We start from the raw sequence: 16,704 nt of genomic DNA on the forward strand, positions 1-16,704 counted from the left end.
TTCTATATGTATTTATATTTTGAATTTGTTGTTTTAAGATATTTTATTTACCTTAGGGGGAAAAACCGAAATGTGGGAGTTAAAGTTGAAGAAGACACAGTATATGTCAGGTTTGAGGTCCAAATCTATAGCTGGAGATTCCAAAATCCAAAATTTACGTAGAGAAAACCTAATGGCAATACATTAATGTGCTTGGAGATCAGCAGACAAATAACAGAATGTGACTGAGATGTAGCAATTTACTGATCCTTATAGCATTTCAAACTGGTTTTAATTGGTCATCTTTATTTTTCATTTGAGTTGCTTAAATTTCTTATTTATATTAGTTTTCCATTTTATTAACTAATGACAATCATAATTTTGAAACAACTGAAAACAGAAATTGTTAATGGGTAATGGTGGCTTCTACTTACCAATTAGTTAGCCGTTTTTAATGGGCAAAACTTTGCCATATTTCCAGATTTTCATTACTTATTAAGAAACCTCTTCTACTTCATAGTATAAAGGATTATGAAAGACACAATTAGTAAAAAACAAAAATGATTATTACTTGCTGCATTTGGTTCAGCTAGTCTGTATTTTAAGGATGTTTAGGTAAAAAAAATGCGTAAAAAAAGAGCTTATTTGAAAAGTGCAGCATTATTAGGAAAGTTTTTTTTTAAATTATTAATAATAAAACATGTAAGCATCTGAGGTCATCGGCGCCCAGAACCTTTATTCAGTATTCGTACTGATACTGCCCATCACCGGATAGAGAGCTTAAGAACTACTAGGAAGAGAAAATCTAAGGAGCGGCAGTTTAACATAAACCCGAGTGTGTGAGTTAGCAAGGGTTAACTAACTGACCACAAAGCTAATCATATCCCTTGGCTTATTGTGGCAATTAAAAGTAAAATAACCGGTGGTGCCAAAAGGGCTGATAATTTTCGAATACTTTTAAGTAGATTAAATTATTGCTTGTATCCATGATAATTGCCCATGTGCACGAGTCTCTCTCCTTCTCCGAGAACCTAAATTACTCTGAACTTCGCTGGCTATTTAAGCTGAGGGGAGAGTTATTATATTTTAAACTGTAGACCTTGGCTTGAGAGAGATCGCTATGTTGAAACGTGTTCTCTTTGTAATTTCAATGCCCGCGAAGAGATACCATTTTCTGGGCGTGTGCCCTCTATTGGCAGAATTTCGGGTCCCCCTATTTCGGTAAGCGAACTCATGCAAGGGGTAGAATAATTGCTTTTTTATCCGGGCAAGTAAATCCTCGCCCACGATCCGCTATGCTCGACATGCTTAGAGAATAGGTACATCTGGATCACAGATTCTTCTTAGAATTTATTATTTATATTTAATTTATTTTTTGTATTATTTGTTTTGTACCGTCTTCTTTTTTGTACTTGCTTATTTAATTTGTTATTAAAGTTTTAAAGCAACTTACTATTATTATTTTATATTTATATTTTATTATTTAATTTTTTTAGGTCTATTTTTTTTTTGTTTTATAAAGAAAGATTTTTTTTTTCATTTATAGTAAACTCTGGCAGACGGCTGCATATAGCCATGCCTATGTATGTATATACTTTTTTCTAAAAAAATTATGTATTTAATTATTAATTATTTTATTATTAATTATTAAATATTATTATTAATAATCTGCTCAAAATTACCAAAGAAAAATTATTGCATGAATGCTCTTTAAATAGGATAACTTCACAAAGTAATTGGAGTACGGTAAATTACCGTAAATTAAATTAAATTGATAATGTTTACCCAATCGATACATTATTTTAAGCTTTTAATTTTTGTAGTAAATAAAAAATTACAATTAAGTAATCAGTAAATTAATCATCTGGTTCGATAGGATTAATCTAACAGTATCAGCTGATTAATGGGATTACTATCGCGATAGTAAAGAGCATGGTGCTTTTAATACACGTGACTGGTTATGAGTAAAACTATCACTCTAGTTTATTTGTAAAAATTTATAATGTGAATTACTATAAACAATGAAGTGCAATCCAGGCAAGAGTTGCTGTAGTGATTACTGTTGCAGGTGAGTACAACGAAAGTTGTGACGCAGCCATTAATTGTGGTTTTCAATGTGTTATTTGAAAATTATAAATTTAATCTATTTCTTATCAATAAATCTGCTTAATAACATATAATATATAAATTAATATTATTAAGACAAAAGTGTTGTACAAATAAATATTACGAATAAGTTCTGTAAAGTCTCACCTAACTTTATCACGGCATATGATAAAACATCTAATAATGTTAAGTTGCGTGCCACTTTTCTTTAAATGTGAATCAAACCTTAAAAAAAATAATAAACAAGATTTTAAGCAATTAATTTACTTTAATAGTAATAATGATTACAAAAATAAAAAACAGGAATTAAATATTTTTAAACTCGCAGCAAGTAAAATGAGAAACATTGTGGGCGGTTGTCAATTCGTAAATTCATTGTTTCCCCTAATATAATTCATTAATTTGATAAAATAAAATTTAAACAAACTATGTATGCGCATATGTCAGAGTTATCTGTTTTGAGGTCACTTGAATAAAAAAAAAAATGGGTTTATAAAGAATAATTTTTTGGTTAATATCACCACTATGGCCCAAAAAAATAACTAGATTTTGCTTGGATACCCCCATGAGACCTGACAACCAAAGTCTATCTCTTTAATAAAGGGATTTTTTTCTCTGTTTTTATTAATTTTCTCGGAAATTGCGTCCAGAATTTCTTTTAACTTTGAATTCTCATGCACTAAGAAAGACTACTTTTTTTCTTCAATAAATAAAATTTCAAATTGGTATTGATATGAAATTGATACAGCTTAAAACTACAATGTTATTTGAAATATTTGTACACAACTTTTATTTGTTTTTTGTTTTAGGATATTCTGGGTTCTTAGCTGACATGTATATGGCAAGTTCTTCACTCTAAAGGATATTTTATACATCCACGGTTCAACTCTGAGAAATAATGAGAAAAAGTTCTACTTGAAAACGAAAACTTCAAACATGAAGAGAATTAGAATAACTAAAAAGAAAACAAAACAATAATAATTACCTAATTGTTAAAATATACTTTACTTACACTCACTTTAATACTGGTTGAGTAGAGGTCAGTGCAAAATCATAGTTGTAATTCACATTAAAATACTAAGTATTCGATTAATAATATAATCGTCAAATAAATTTAGAAAAAATGAAAATTTGTGAAGAAACAAAAGAAAGAAATGCGTTTCTAAAGTTAATGCATGATGTCCTTGGAATTTGAAGTCCACAATACTGTTTAAAAATTAATGATGCCTCTATTGTTGCAACTAACAACGAAACTGCATGACTGTGTTGGGTCCGTGATTTATTATTTTGTTTTCATTCTTTTATATTACTTTTATATTATTATTTATTCCTCGCTTTTTCTAAATGCCCTAAAGAAAATATTAGATATCTGGGGGTGAAAATGACTTTCTCTTCCCGCAATACACGAAAAATTTATAATTTTCTTTGAAGTATTTTTAGTGAAAAAGCAAAATTAAGTTATTCAGTAGAGTGGCGGTTGCGCTAAACTGATTTTTTCATTTGAAAATTTTACTGAAACAGTAAGTTATTTCTTAGGTCTCTAGATCTTAAAGTTAAGACCTAATAATATTGCGCAGAAAATGAGGCTACTCATTGCGCTTAAATGACACATTAGAGCAGTGGTTCTTAACCTTTTCAAAGACGCGGAACAAAATTATATGTATATATTTTTCTCGCGAAACACTAACATTAGATAATTTGAAATTCGGTATTTAGCAAGAACTTAAAATTAAATTCAAATTAAAAAAAGGAACAATTTTTTGTTTTCGTATCTTTCCTAAGTTTCTAACTTTCAATACATTTAAAATTGAAATTTCGCGGAACACTTCGACCATATTTGCGGAACACCGGTTAAGAACCACTGCTTTATATCTTCTACATTTATAGATCTGGGCTCAAAATAACTATAGTTTATAATTGAGAAAAACAAAGTGTACAATAGAACAAAATTCCATATCAATACGTGGTTCACAGTGAGAGATATAGAACGGCCATAATTTTACAGAATTTCATGACCCAAAAAATTTTCAACCCTTTATATCTTCTACCTTTTTAGATCTGGGCTCAAAATAACTATAATTTATAATTGAGAAAAACAAAGTGTACAATAGAACAAAATTCCATATCAATACGTGGTTCACAGTGGGAGATATAGAACGGCCATAATTTTACAGAATTTCATGACCCAAAAAATTTTCAACCCTTTATATCTTCTACCTTTTTAGATCTGGGCTCAAAATAACTATAGTTTATAATTGAGAAAAACAAAGTGTACAATAGAACAAAATTCCATATCAATACGTGGTTCACAGTGGGAGATACAGAACGGCCATAATTTTACAGAATTTCATGACCCAAAAAATTTTCAACCCTTTATATCTTCTACCTTTTTAGATCTGGGCTCAAAATAACTATAATTTATAATTGAGAAAAACAAAGTGTACAATAGAACAAAATTCCATATCAATACGTGGTTCACAGTGGGAGATATAGAACGGCCATAATTTTACAGAATTTCATGACCCAAAAAATTTTCAACCCTTTATATCTTCTACCTTTTTAGATCTGGGCTCAAAATAACTATAGTTTATAATTGAGAAAAACAAAGTGTACAATAAAACAAAATTCCATATCAATACGTGGTTCACAGTGGGAGATATAGAACGGCCATAATTTTACAGAATTTCATGACCCAAAAAATTTTCAACCCTTTATATCTTCTACCTTTTTAGATCTGGGCTCAAAATAACTATAATTTATAATTGAGAAAAACAAAGTGTACAATAGAACAAAATTCCATATCAATACGTGGTTCACAGTGGGAGATATAGAACGGCCATAATTTTACAGAATTTCATGACCCAAAAAATTTTCAACCCTTTATATCTTCTACCTTTTTAGATCTGTGCTCAAAATAACTATAGTTTATAATTGAGAAAAACAAAGTGTACAATAGAACAAAATTCCATATCAATACGTGGTTCACAGTGGGAGATATAGAACGGCCATAATTTTACAGAATTTCATGACCCAAAAAATTTTCAACCCTTTAAATCTTCATCATTTATAGATCTGTGCAAAAAATAACTATAGCTTATAATTGAGAAAAACTAAGTGTACAAGAGAACAAAATTTCATACAAATACGTGGTTCACAGTGGGAGATACAGAACGGCCATAATTTTACAGAATTTCATGACCCAAAAAATTTTCAACCCTTTATATCTTCTACCTTTTTAGATCTGGGCTCAAAATAACTATAATTTATAATTGAGAAAAACAAAGTGTACAATAGAACAAAATTCCATATCAATACGTGGTTCACAGTGGGAGATATAGAACGGCCATAATTTTACAGAATTTCATGACCCAAAAAATTTTCAACCCTTTATATCTTCTACCTTTTTAGATCTGGGCTCAAAATAACTATAGTTTATAATTGAGAAAAACAAAGTGTACAATAGAACAAAATTCCATATCAATACGTGGTTCACAGTGGGAGATATAGAACGGCCATAATTTTACAGAATTTCATGACCCAAAAAATTTTCAACCCTTTAAATCTTCATCATTTATAGATCTGTGCAAAAATAACTATAGCTTATAATTGAGAAAAACTAAGTGTACAAGAGAAAAAAATTCCATACCAATACGTGGTTCACAGTGGGAGATACAGAACGGCCATAATTTTACAGAATTTCATGACCCAAAAAATTTTCAACCCTTTATATCTTCTACCTTTTTAGATCTGTGCACAAAATAACTATGGTTTATAATTGAGAAAAACAAAGTGTACAAGAGAAAAAAATTCCATATCAATACGTGGTTCACAGTGGGAGATATAGAACGGCCATAATTTTACAGAATTTCATGACCCAAAAAATTTTCAACCCTTTATATCTTCTACCTTTTTAGATCTGTGCACAAAATAACTATGGTTTATAATTGAGAAAAACAAAGTGTACAAGAGAAAAAAAATCCATACCAATACGTGGTTCACAGTGGGAGATACAGAACGGCCATAATTTTACAGAATTTCATGACCCAAAAAATTTTCAACCCTTTATATCTTCTACCTTTTTAGATCTGGTCTCAAAATAACTATAGTTTATAATTGATAAAAACAAAGTGTACAATAGAACAAAATTCCATATCAATACGTGGTTCACAGTGGGAGATATAGAACGGCCATAATTTTACAGAATTTCATGACCCAAAAAATTTTCAACCCTTTAAATCTTCATCATTTATAGATCTGTGCAAAAAATAACTATAGCTTATAATTGAGAAAAACTAAGTGTACAAGAGAAAAAAATTTCATACGAATACGTGGTTCACAGTGGGAGATATAGAACGGCCATAATTTTACAGAATTTCATGACCCAAAAAATTTTCAACCCTTTATATCTTCTACCTTTTTAGATCTGTGCACAAAATAACTATGGTTTATAATTGAGAAAAACAAAGTGTACAAGAGAAAAAAATTCCATACCAATACGTGGTTCACAGTGGGAGATACAGAACGGCCATAATTTTACAGAATTTCATGACCCAAAAAATTTTCAACCATTTATATCTTCTACCTTTTTAGATCTGTGCACAAAATAACTATGGTTTATAATTGAGAAAAACAAAGTGTACAAGAGAAAAAAATTCCATACCAATACGTGGTTCACAGTGGGAGATACAGAACGGCCATAATTTTAAAGAATTTCATGACCCAAAAAATTTTCAACCCTTTATATCTTCTACCTTTTTAGATCTGGGCTCAAAATAACTATAGTTTATAATTGAGAAAAACAAAGTGTACAATAGAACAAAATTCCATATCAATACGTGGTTCACAGTGAGAGATATAGAACGGCCATAATTTTACAGAATTTCATGGCCCAAAAAATTTTCAACCCTTTAAATCTTCTTCATTTATAGATCTGTGCACAAAATAACTATAGTTCATAATTGAGAAAAACAAAGTGTACAAGAGAACAAAATTCCATATCAATACGTGGTTCACAGTGGGAGATATAGAAGGGCCATAATTTTACAGAATTTCATGACCCAAAAAATTTTCAACCCTTTATATCTTCTACATTTATAGATCTGTGCACAAAACAACTATAGTTTATAATTGAGAAAAACAAAGTGTATAAGAGAAAAAAATTCCATATCAATACGTGCTTCACAGTGGGAGATATAGAACGGCCATAATTTTACAGAATTTCATGACCCAAGAAATTTTCAACCCTTTATATCTTCTACCTTTTTAGATCTAGGCTCAAAATAACTATAATTTATAATTGAGAAAAACAAAGTGTACAATAGAACAAAATTCCATATCAATACGTGGTTCACAGTGGGAGATATAGAACGGCCATAATTTTACAGAATTTCATGACCCAAAAAATTTTCAACCCTTTATATCTTCTACCTTTTTAGATCTGGGCTCAAAATAACTATAGTTTATAATTGAGAAAAACAAAGTGTACAATAGAACAAAATTCCATATCAATTTCCACGTATTAACGTGGTTCACAGTGGGAGATATAGAACGGCCATAATTTTACAGAATTTCATGACCCAAAAAATTTTCAACCCTTTAAATCTTTATCATTTATAGATCTGTGCAAAAAATAACTATAGCTTATAATTGAGAAAAACTAAGTGTATAAGAGAACAAAATTTCATACGAATACGTGGTTCACAGTGGCAGATATAGAACGGCCATAATTTTACAGAATTTCATGACCCAAAAAATTTTTAACCCTTTATATCTTCTACCTTTTTAGATCTGTGCACAAAATAACTATGGTTTACAATTGAGAAAAACAAAGTGTACAAGAGAAAAAAATTCTTTACCAATACGTGGTTCACAGTGGGAGATACAGAACGGCCATAATTTTACAGAATTTCATGACCCAAAAAATTTTCAACCCTTTATATCTTCTACCTTTTTAGATCTGGGCTCAAAATAACTATAATTTATAATTGAGAAAAACAAAGTGTACAAGAGAAAAAAATTCCATACCAATACGTGGTTCACAGTGGGTGATACAGAACGGCCATAATTTTACAGAATTTCATGACCCAAAAAATTTTCAACCCTTTATATCTTCTACCTTTTTAGATCTGGGCTCAAAATAACTATAGTTTATAATTGAGAAAAACAAAGTGTACAATAGAACAAAATTCCATATCAATACGTGGTTCACAGTGAGAGATATAGAACGGCCATAATTTTACAGAATTTCATGACCCAAAAAATTTTCAACTTATTATATCTTCTACATTTATAGATCTGTGCACAAAATAACTATAGTTTATAATTGAGAAAAACAAAGTGTATAAGAGAAAAAAATTCCATATCAATACGTGCTTCACAGTGGGAGATATAGAACGGCCATAATTTTACAGAATTTCATGACCCAAAAAATTTTCAACCCTTTATATCTTCTACCTTTTTAGATCTGTGCACAAAATAACTATGGTTTATAATTGAGAAAAACAAAGTGTACAAGAGAAAAAAATTCCATACCAATACGTGGTTCACAGTGGGAGATACAGAACGGCCATAATTTTACAGAATTTCATGACCCAAAAAATTTTCAACCCCTTATATCTTCTACCTTTTTAGATCTGGGCTCAAAATAACTATAATTTATAATTGAGAAAAACAAAGTGTACAATAGAACAAAATTCCATATCAATACGTGGTTCACAGTGGGAGATGTAGAACGGCCATAATTTTACAGAATTTCATGACCCAAAAAATTTTCAACCCTTTATATCTTCTACCTTTTTAGATCTGGGCTCAAAATAACTATAGTTTATAATTGTGAAAAACAAAGTGTACAATAGAACAAAATTCCATATCAATACGTGGTTCACAGTGGGAGATATAGAACGGCCATAATTTTACAGAATTTCATGACCCAAAAAATTTTCAACCCTTTAAATCTTCATCATTTATAGATCTGTGCAAAAAATAACTATAGCTTATAATTGAGAAAAACTAAGTGTACAAGAGAACAAAATTTCATACGAATACGTGGTTCACAGTGGGAGATATAGAACGGCCATAATTTTACAGAATTTCATGACCCAAAAAATTTTCAACCCTTTATATCTTCTACCTTTTTAGATCTGTGCACAAAATAACTATGGTTTACAATTGAGAAAAACAAAGTGTACAAGAGAAAAAAATTCCATACCAATACGTGGTTCACAGTGGGAGATACAGAACGGCCATAATTTTACAGAATTTCATGACCCAAAAAATTTTCAACCCTTTATATCTTCTACCTTTTTATATCTGTGCAAAAAATAACTATGGTTTATAATTGAGAAAAACAAAGTGTACAAGAGAAAAAAATTCCATACCAATACGTGGTTCACAGTGGGAGATACAGAACGGCCATAATTTTACAGAATTTCATGACCCAAAAAATTTTCAACCCTTTATATCAGTGGTTCTTAACCTTTTCATAGACGCGGAACACATTTATATGAATATATTTTTCTCGCGGAACACTAACATTAAATAATTTGAAATTCGGTATTTAGCAAGAACTTAAAATTAAATTCAAATTAAAAAAAAAAATAACAATTTTTTGTTTTCGTATCTTTCTTAAGTTTCTAAATTTCAATAAATTTAAAATTGAAATTTCGCGGAACACCAGGATCATATTCGCGGAACACCGGTTAAGAACCACTGCATTAGAGCGTAGTTTATCCCTCTTCTCCACTGATAATGTCTTAAAAAAAAGCTTTAAAATAAAAATTAAAAATCTACTGTGTAAGTGAGCATATGAACTTGAGAAAAAAGTCGTAGGAGTCGTTTTAGAGATACAATCTATCATTTTCCGTGATTGAGTTATGCAAACTATTGTATATACAGCTAACAATCCATAGGTACCATTTTTTCTGACTCAGGGGGGTTCAAATAAATATATCTATAAAAACTCAAAATTTAAATTCGGCACGGCCATAAAACCTTCTATATCTAATTTAGTACATATTCTAAATAAATTAAGTAATAAATTCAGTGCAAAAATAAATATTTTCAAAACGCGTACAATTTCAAACTTAATTGTAGAAATTTCAGATAAGAACTGATTGATGCCTTTGGAACTGTCTTGAACAGAATCTTTAAAGGAACCATCCTAGGTATATTCAGGGTCTACATACTAATTTTTGAGTTTTGATTGAAAGAATTGGTTTTCAATTATATATAAAAATTCATGAAAATATATTTTTCTTTAAATTGAAAAAGAGTTCTCCCTTTTGTTTTGTTTCATTTTTTTTTTTATTATTAATTAGTTTATATTAATCATTTTTTAGAATATTTCTGAAATTATATTATTTTTTACGGAGGTGAAAATAGGAGAATTGATTTTAATGGGTTGTGTGAATAAGTGCCTTGAATTTTCTTTATTTTTTCTCTCCCTCCGCAAAGACAGATATCAATTTCTTAATTTATTTAGATTTTAATCGGATCATCGGAGCTATAAGCGAACAGCAATAAGCGCTGCTTGGTAACCAGCAACAATACTTCCTTTTTGTTCCCTTAATTTACAATATATTTCTTCTTCTCCCATCTTTCGTTCTTTTTATTTATTTGTTATTTTTTTAAAGATATATAAGTAAATAAACCAAGGCTTTATTTGGGAGATTTCGTCATTACCCTCCAAAAAAAAACCGTGGTTCCAATTTTAGACCCGTCCTTGCTGCCGACTGAGTGGGCTATGTATTGTGGGTCGAATTTTTCTCATTTAATTTTTGAGTGTCAAAGGAGAGAGGGTTATCGAGACAGAAGCGTTCCTTCCTGTTTATTCTTCAAATACGATAATACCCCCACATATTGGTAACATTATTGAGAACAAAATCTTGAGTAAATTATAATTTTTACACTGGTTGTAACAACTCATAGCTTAGTTATCCATCTTTTGAAATCATAGTGAATTCGTTGTACGTTTTAAACGAATAGTTTAGTGATGAATTAAAGAATGTGGAGTATATAGAATGCGTATGAATGACTTGGATTGCCTCAGTTGTAAAGCAGCAGATAAGAAGTAGTTAGTTCGTGGAATGATGCCAAAGTAGGGGAGCAATGGTGCAGTGAACCCAAATGGAAAAGCAAGGACTTCACCTTGTCACAAGGGGTACTCGACCGGCTACAGGGTGGTAGTTAAACTTGCATTTACAGATACACACAAACAAGAGATTCCAAGTTGACAAGTGGCCACTTACAATTTATTGCACCAAGTTATCTGCCCCCCACAAACCCTTTAATATATATGTATGTGCGCATGTTTATAAAAACATTATGCACTTGAATATCTGCACAACTGTGTTCGACCTCAAACATCTCCTATTGAAAACTGGTATCGTGTGAGCAACCCTTCATGTTAAAAAAAAATTACAAAAAAAGATTTAATTTGCTTTTTCAATTGTTGCATCCTTTAACAAGAAAAAAAAAATGTAAGACTATATAATAGAAGGAGACAAAACATTGTGTGTGTCCGCCAACAAATTGAAAGAATCAATGTTTGAAAGTAGTGTGCGAAACGACGATGTTTTGAGAACAGTGCTTCAATTGTGACTGCCCCCCCTCCGTATGAAGAAGAAAGAAGGTAATGCCGACACCGGCACAATATATTTACCAAGTAAATTCTAACCTCCTGGCTTTGTCATTTATATACAACCGGGTTGATGCATCATTCTATTTTTTTGTATTTTATTTACATCAACTTTTTATCCACCGCTAGATAGTTGTATTTATTCTGTTTTTGTCGTCCTTTACTTTTTTACTTTATTAGTGAATTACAAAAAAAACTCATTGCAGTCACGTTCTTTGATTTTATACAAATAAATATTTTTTCTCAATATTGAATGTTTCTGTGAAATAACTGTTTTTCTTCAATCACTTCTAATTAAAGAAATTTCTACAATAATGTTTATTGGATGTTTAGTTAATGTTAGCTTAAATTGATGTTTAATTTATTTAAAATTTCAGGAATATCGATGATTCGGTGAATGGGTGAAGCGAATGTATTTATAAGTAAGAATGGAGAGTGAGTGATATTCTAGTGATAAGCACCTAGACGATGCTGGCTGTATGGCGAAAGCCAATGCCAAAAAAAATGCATACGGAAGTCTGAAAAGAAACAAATTTTTCTACTTAGTTAAAGAAAGTGCCTCTCATGTAATGAGATCAACTGCATGTTGAGTGGCTACAAGAAATATTGTATTTCACATAAAAGCGTAGAAAGTGAATCTTATTTGGAGAACATCAACTATGTAGTTGACAGATTTTGTTATTAGACTTCTGTTAGTTAAATCCTCAGGCTAAATCTCCAATGAAATATTAAGCGTGAACAGGTGCAATCTAACGGAAACATTTTTAACTAGTCATCAAGCCAAAACAGAAATGATTTCATAAAATGGTTTCATACCTACTCTGTTTTACTATTATTATTATTTTTTTATTCTTGTGTTTTGCTCTTCTGTAAAACTTTTCTGATAGTGAATTCATCATCTGATAGATTTAAAATTAATTAAAATAGTATAGATTCATTTTAAAAGAGAATATGGAGTTGGGCACTGTTGAGGGAAATGCTCAAAATATCTCTCTTATTTAGCCAATTACTTTAGACATCATTGCCTCACTTCAGGCAAAACCTACTGTATGGACGGCACAGTAAGTAAGTATCAATAATATGCATAAGGCCAAATCATTTTTTAACGTATTCATTACTGTTACCAACAGTTATTTTTACATTGCGTTCAAGCTTCATTATAAAATAGAATGTCCAAAAAATACTCATAAGAATAGCTACAATTGGTTACATACAAGCAATGTGGTTCTATTTATTGACTACTCGTTAGAGAGGAAATAGCTAGGTTCTTCTTTTCGAGAGACTGTCTGCTATTGTGGGCTAATCTAATAACTAAATAAGTACAAGTACATATTTGTTCTTGCAACAGTAAACCACTTTGTAAATCAAACTTTCCGACAATTGTCTTTTCTTTTCTGTGTTGTAAAGAAGCTTAATTAAGTGTTATTATGTTATTAAGAGTATATTGCAAATATTTGCTCCTTATTTTAGAGATTTTAGGAAACTTGTACTAATCGCCTTGGAATCTCTAAAAATCAAGTTCTTAAAAGAGCTATAAGCTAAAACTCACTGTGTTTACTCAATTAGGTGTAAAATAAATAAGTCTTTGTTTGTTATCCATATTAGGCTTGTCAATACTCTTTAATTTTCAAGTTAGAGCAATAAGAAAAGAGGGTGTTATAAAAAAAGTGGCTACTCTTTGTTATATATGAAGAAATGGTAGATAAGATGAATTAGCGAAAGCTGAAAAGTTGTAAACTGTAGAATTTCTTAAAATCAACTTTTTATAAGTAATTGACATTTACTTATGCAAAAATTAAATGTACCATGTAAATAAATAATATCGAGGCCTTGACATATGGTCCATTACTACATTTACAGTAAAGATATGATCTTAATTAGGCAGATGTTACTGTAGAGATTTAGTAAGACCTGCTCACAAAAAAGTATTTTATTTTATAATAAACTTAATATTTTGAAGAATCAATGCATTTATATTGACTAACCAAATATAATTTATAAATTTATTGATAGTTATAGAAGCTTTTAAGTCAAAAAAATTTCAATGAAGAATCTATCTAATGCATAAAGGACGCTTTTAAGCGATTAATCAGGATTGCCATCAAATCTGTAAATAACTAGAGGGCGGTCGATAGAACTGTTTTCCCAAATGTAACAGTGTTATAACTTTCTGTAATATTTATTCTCGTTTGGGAAGAAGGAGATGTAATCACTTTTAAGTGTTAGCACACCTTCTTAAACTAAATAAGTCCCACTTTTCAAGTTAATGTAACTGAACCTCTTTTGTTTTCAAAAATCAAATTTTAGAATACCAGTTGTAAAAATTGTTCTGTTATGCATTTAAAATAATATACATATACGTATTTGCCAATTAAATACTTCAAAACTCCTATAAAGACATCATTAAAATTTATATCAATAATAGAAAACTTTACAATATATATTTGAAAGTAAATTTTTTTAAAATGCAAATTTTAATGTAATGTAAATTATTATTTGTTTTTAAGAACAGGAGAGGGCGTGTCAGATATAATACGATCAGAGTCATGTTAAAATGCAAGCAATTAATTCAGTGATCGCACCTGTTCATGGTGGTTCGGCCTTGCTGACAGAGAACATGGGTTATTAAGGAAGGCAATAGAAATTAGAATCTGTGAAAGGCGTTCCAGAGGAAGAAGGAAGATGAGTTGGCTAGAGGGGAGCGTACGGACGAGGAATAGGGTGGCCATAGACCCAAAATTGGCGCTGGATAGATACAGATGCATTTTTATAGCACATCTTAACACCACAACATAGATGATGAGGTCAGGAAAGTTATATTACTTTATAATTTTATGTATTCCTTGTAGTTATATTTCTTTTAATCTTTCGTTCTTCCTCGAAGATCTTTTTTCCTTCCATACAAGAAAATTAGTTTTTTCTCCTATATCTTCTATGGCCGGTTCATTTACTGGACTTCTACTTACTTTATTTCTAAAGCATTGCTTGCTTACTTTCTTTAATGCTGGATTTCTTGTTACTAGGAGAGCACTTGAGGATTCTGTTTTTTTGAAGGTTACTTTGAGGAACAGCAATAGCCGGTTTACCCTATTATTTTTAAATTGTGCTGAAAAACAATGAATAACAAAAATTGATTCAATGTGGTTAGTCGTGATAAGAAGTAACGTTCTTTTCCAAAGCCTAAGTTAAACATCATTCCCAAATGTTGATGGTAACTTTAGATGGTAAGAGACCAATTGTCCTTTATTCTTTCTTATCTATCACATTTTAGTCTTATCAATGAACTGTGCCAAGATCAACCATCATGCACTTGTTCTAAAATATCCGGCACTGTTCACCTATCACATCATTTTGCTACATGATAATGTTACAACCTCTTCCGTAGCAGATGCCCCGTTCACATATTTCACATTAATTTTCCAATTACATAAACAATGCATTTTTTTTTGTTAAGTCTAGATTTTTTACATTTAGGTATATGCAATTTTAAAAATCCTAAACCTTATTTCATGTTGCCGTTAATTAAATTTCAAATTTTTTAATGCATCAGGACAGCTTTTTGGTGTATGCCAATACATTTTTGATGCAGGCGTATCGTTTAACAGCAGCAACAGTGATCTTGTTCTTCTGTTACAGAAAGATACAAGATCTTCAAAATATTTTTCACAAGACTAAACATGAGTTACACGGGTACAAAAAAATAAAAAATTAAAATAGTAGATGCATGAAATATTGAAGGAAATGCAGAGCAATTCATGTGTCCTTGTCTCTCCTCCCCGGCAAGTTTCAGAATATCAAATCTACCAAGAACTGTCCAGGGTCTCTATCATTCATTATTCGAAAACAATTTATCACTTTCACTAAGTACGTAGTACAATCAATTGAAAGATACGCCTTTATCGATTTATATAAACGACATAATAACATACTATCAAGTACCGAGAAAAAGTAATCTCTTATAAAATTATGTTTTATTTTGTTACATCTCGCTGAAGCGTTTTTAAAACTGAAAAGAATTATAAACTCCAACTGATTGAATGAGTGAAACTGTTGTAGAACTCTAAATAAACAAAAATTAATACTATTTTTTTATGTAACCTTGGAGAACCCGTAGGACAGTGACTAGCTACTTGCAGATCATTGCACACTTAACTGACGCCTGCTGTGAACGAACAGACTCTGACAATCTTAAGGGAGGTTCCATCCAACTTTTAAATCTTTTGCAGTTTTACAACCACTCCCAAACAAATCTAGGATGGCCTACAGAAATTATCAATGCAGCAAAGGACCGCCGATTAAAGTGAACCCAAATATCTGTGCACATTGTAAATGTAAATGAAAGTTGTGGGTATCTTGGTTAGCGGCACGGAGCGTAAGCTTGGATGTATCGCGGTACTAGGTTTGATTCCCAGTCTAGGCTTGGTTTTGATTAATGACGAAATTAAAGTTCCAGTACTTTACACTTGTCTTATATTATTTGAAATAAATAGAAAGAGAGAAAAAAAAATGATTAGAAATTACTCAATCTCACATTATTTCTGTGTATAGTTACTATTATTATTACCATGATCAGTAAAAGTACTATCTTTATTATAATTATTTATGTTAGACTCTGTCCTAAGAAGCTAAAAAATAATTTTTTTAGAACGGTTAAAATAAAAAGTTATTTTAAATTTATCTTTCTAATATTGGTTTCAACGATTTTTTTTTTTTTAATTGAAATAAATTCAGTTTATAATGGAAAAAGAAGTTGAAACTCGTACATTCACAGGGATAACTTTTGTAGGATGACATTGTCATTTAGTTTGAAGATAAGGTCAAGAACTTATGTATGCAGTTGCAGTGCTCGTGATGAATTATTTATTTAGAATATATACATCGCCTTCAATTTGAAACCTGCAAAAAAAAATCGCATTTGGGTCACTGGCCGCATTTTTATTCAGTGAACAAAACAATTCTAGTATTCTTATGTGTATTACTCTTTT

The 16,704-nt window shown here is 30.5% G+C and overlaps 1 long non-coding RNA gene across 4 annotated transcripts; it reads left to right on the forward strand.

Moving 5' to 3' along the window:
- The first annotated feature begins 1,765 nt into the window (after nt 1-1,765).
- LOC141456777 (uncharacterized) lies at nt 1,766-16,704 on the forward strand. 4 transcript variants are annotated; one of them, XR_012459978.1, is made up of 5 exons: nt 1,857-2,047; nt 2,895-3,124; nt 14,232-14,523; nt 14,743-14,943; nt 15,356-16,704. It is a non-coding gene; the product is annotated as an uncharacterized lncRNA (long non-coding RNA). The 4 variants fall into 4 exon arrangements; XR_012459979.1 differs by lacking the exons at nt 14,232-14,523; nt 14,743-14,943; nt 15,356-16,704 and adding exons at nt 3,204-3,355; nt 10,186-10,287 and having other exon boundaries at nt 1,860-2,047; XR_012459980.1 differs by lacking the exons at nt 14,232-14,523; nt 14,743-14,943; nt 15,356-16,704 and adding exons at nt 3,204-3,355; nt 10,177-10,191 and having other exon boundaries at nt 1,860-2,047.

This window comes from Rhodnius prolixus, unplaced genomic scaffold, assembly GCF_049639745.1.
Source record: "Rhodnius prolixus isolate KJV_2025 unplaced genomic scaffold, Rpr scaffold_10, whole genome shotgun sequence".
NCBI lineage: Eukaryota > Metazoa > Arthropoda > Insecta > Hemiptera > Reduviidae > Rhodnius > Rhodnius prolixus.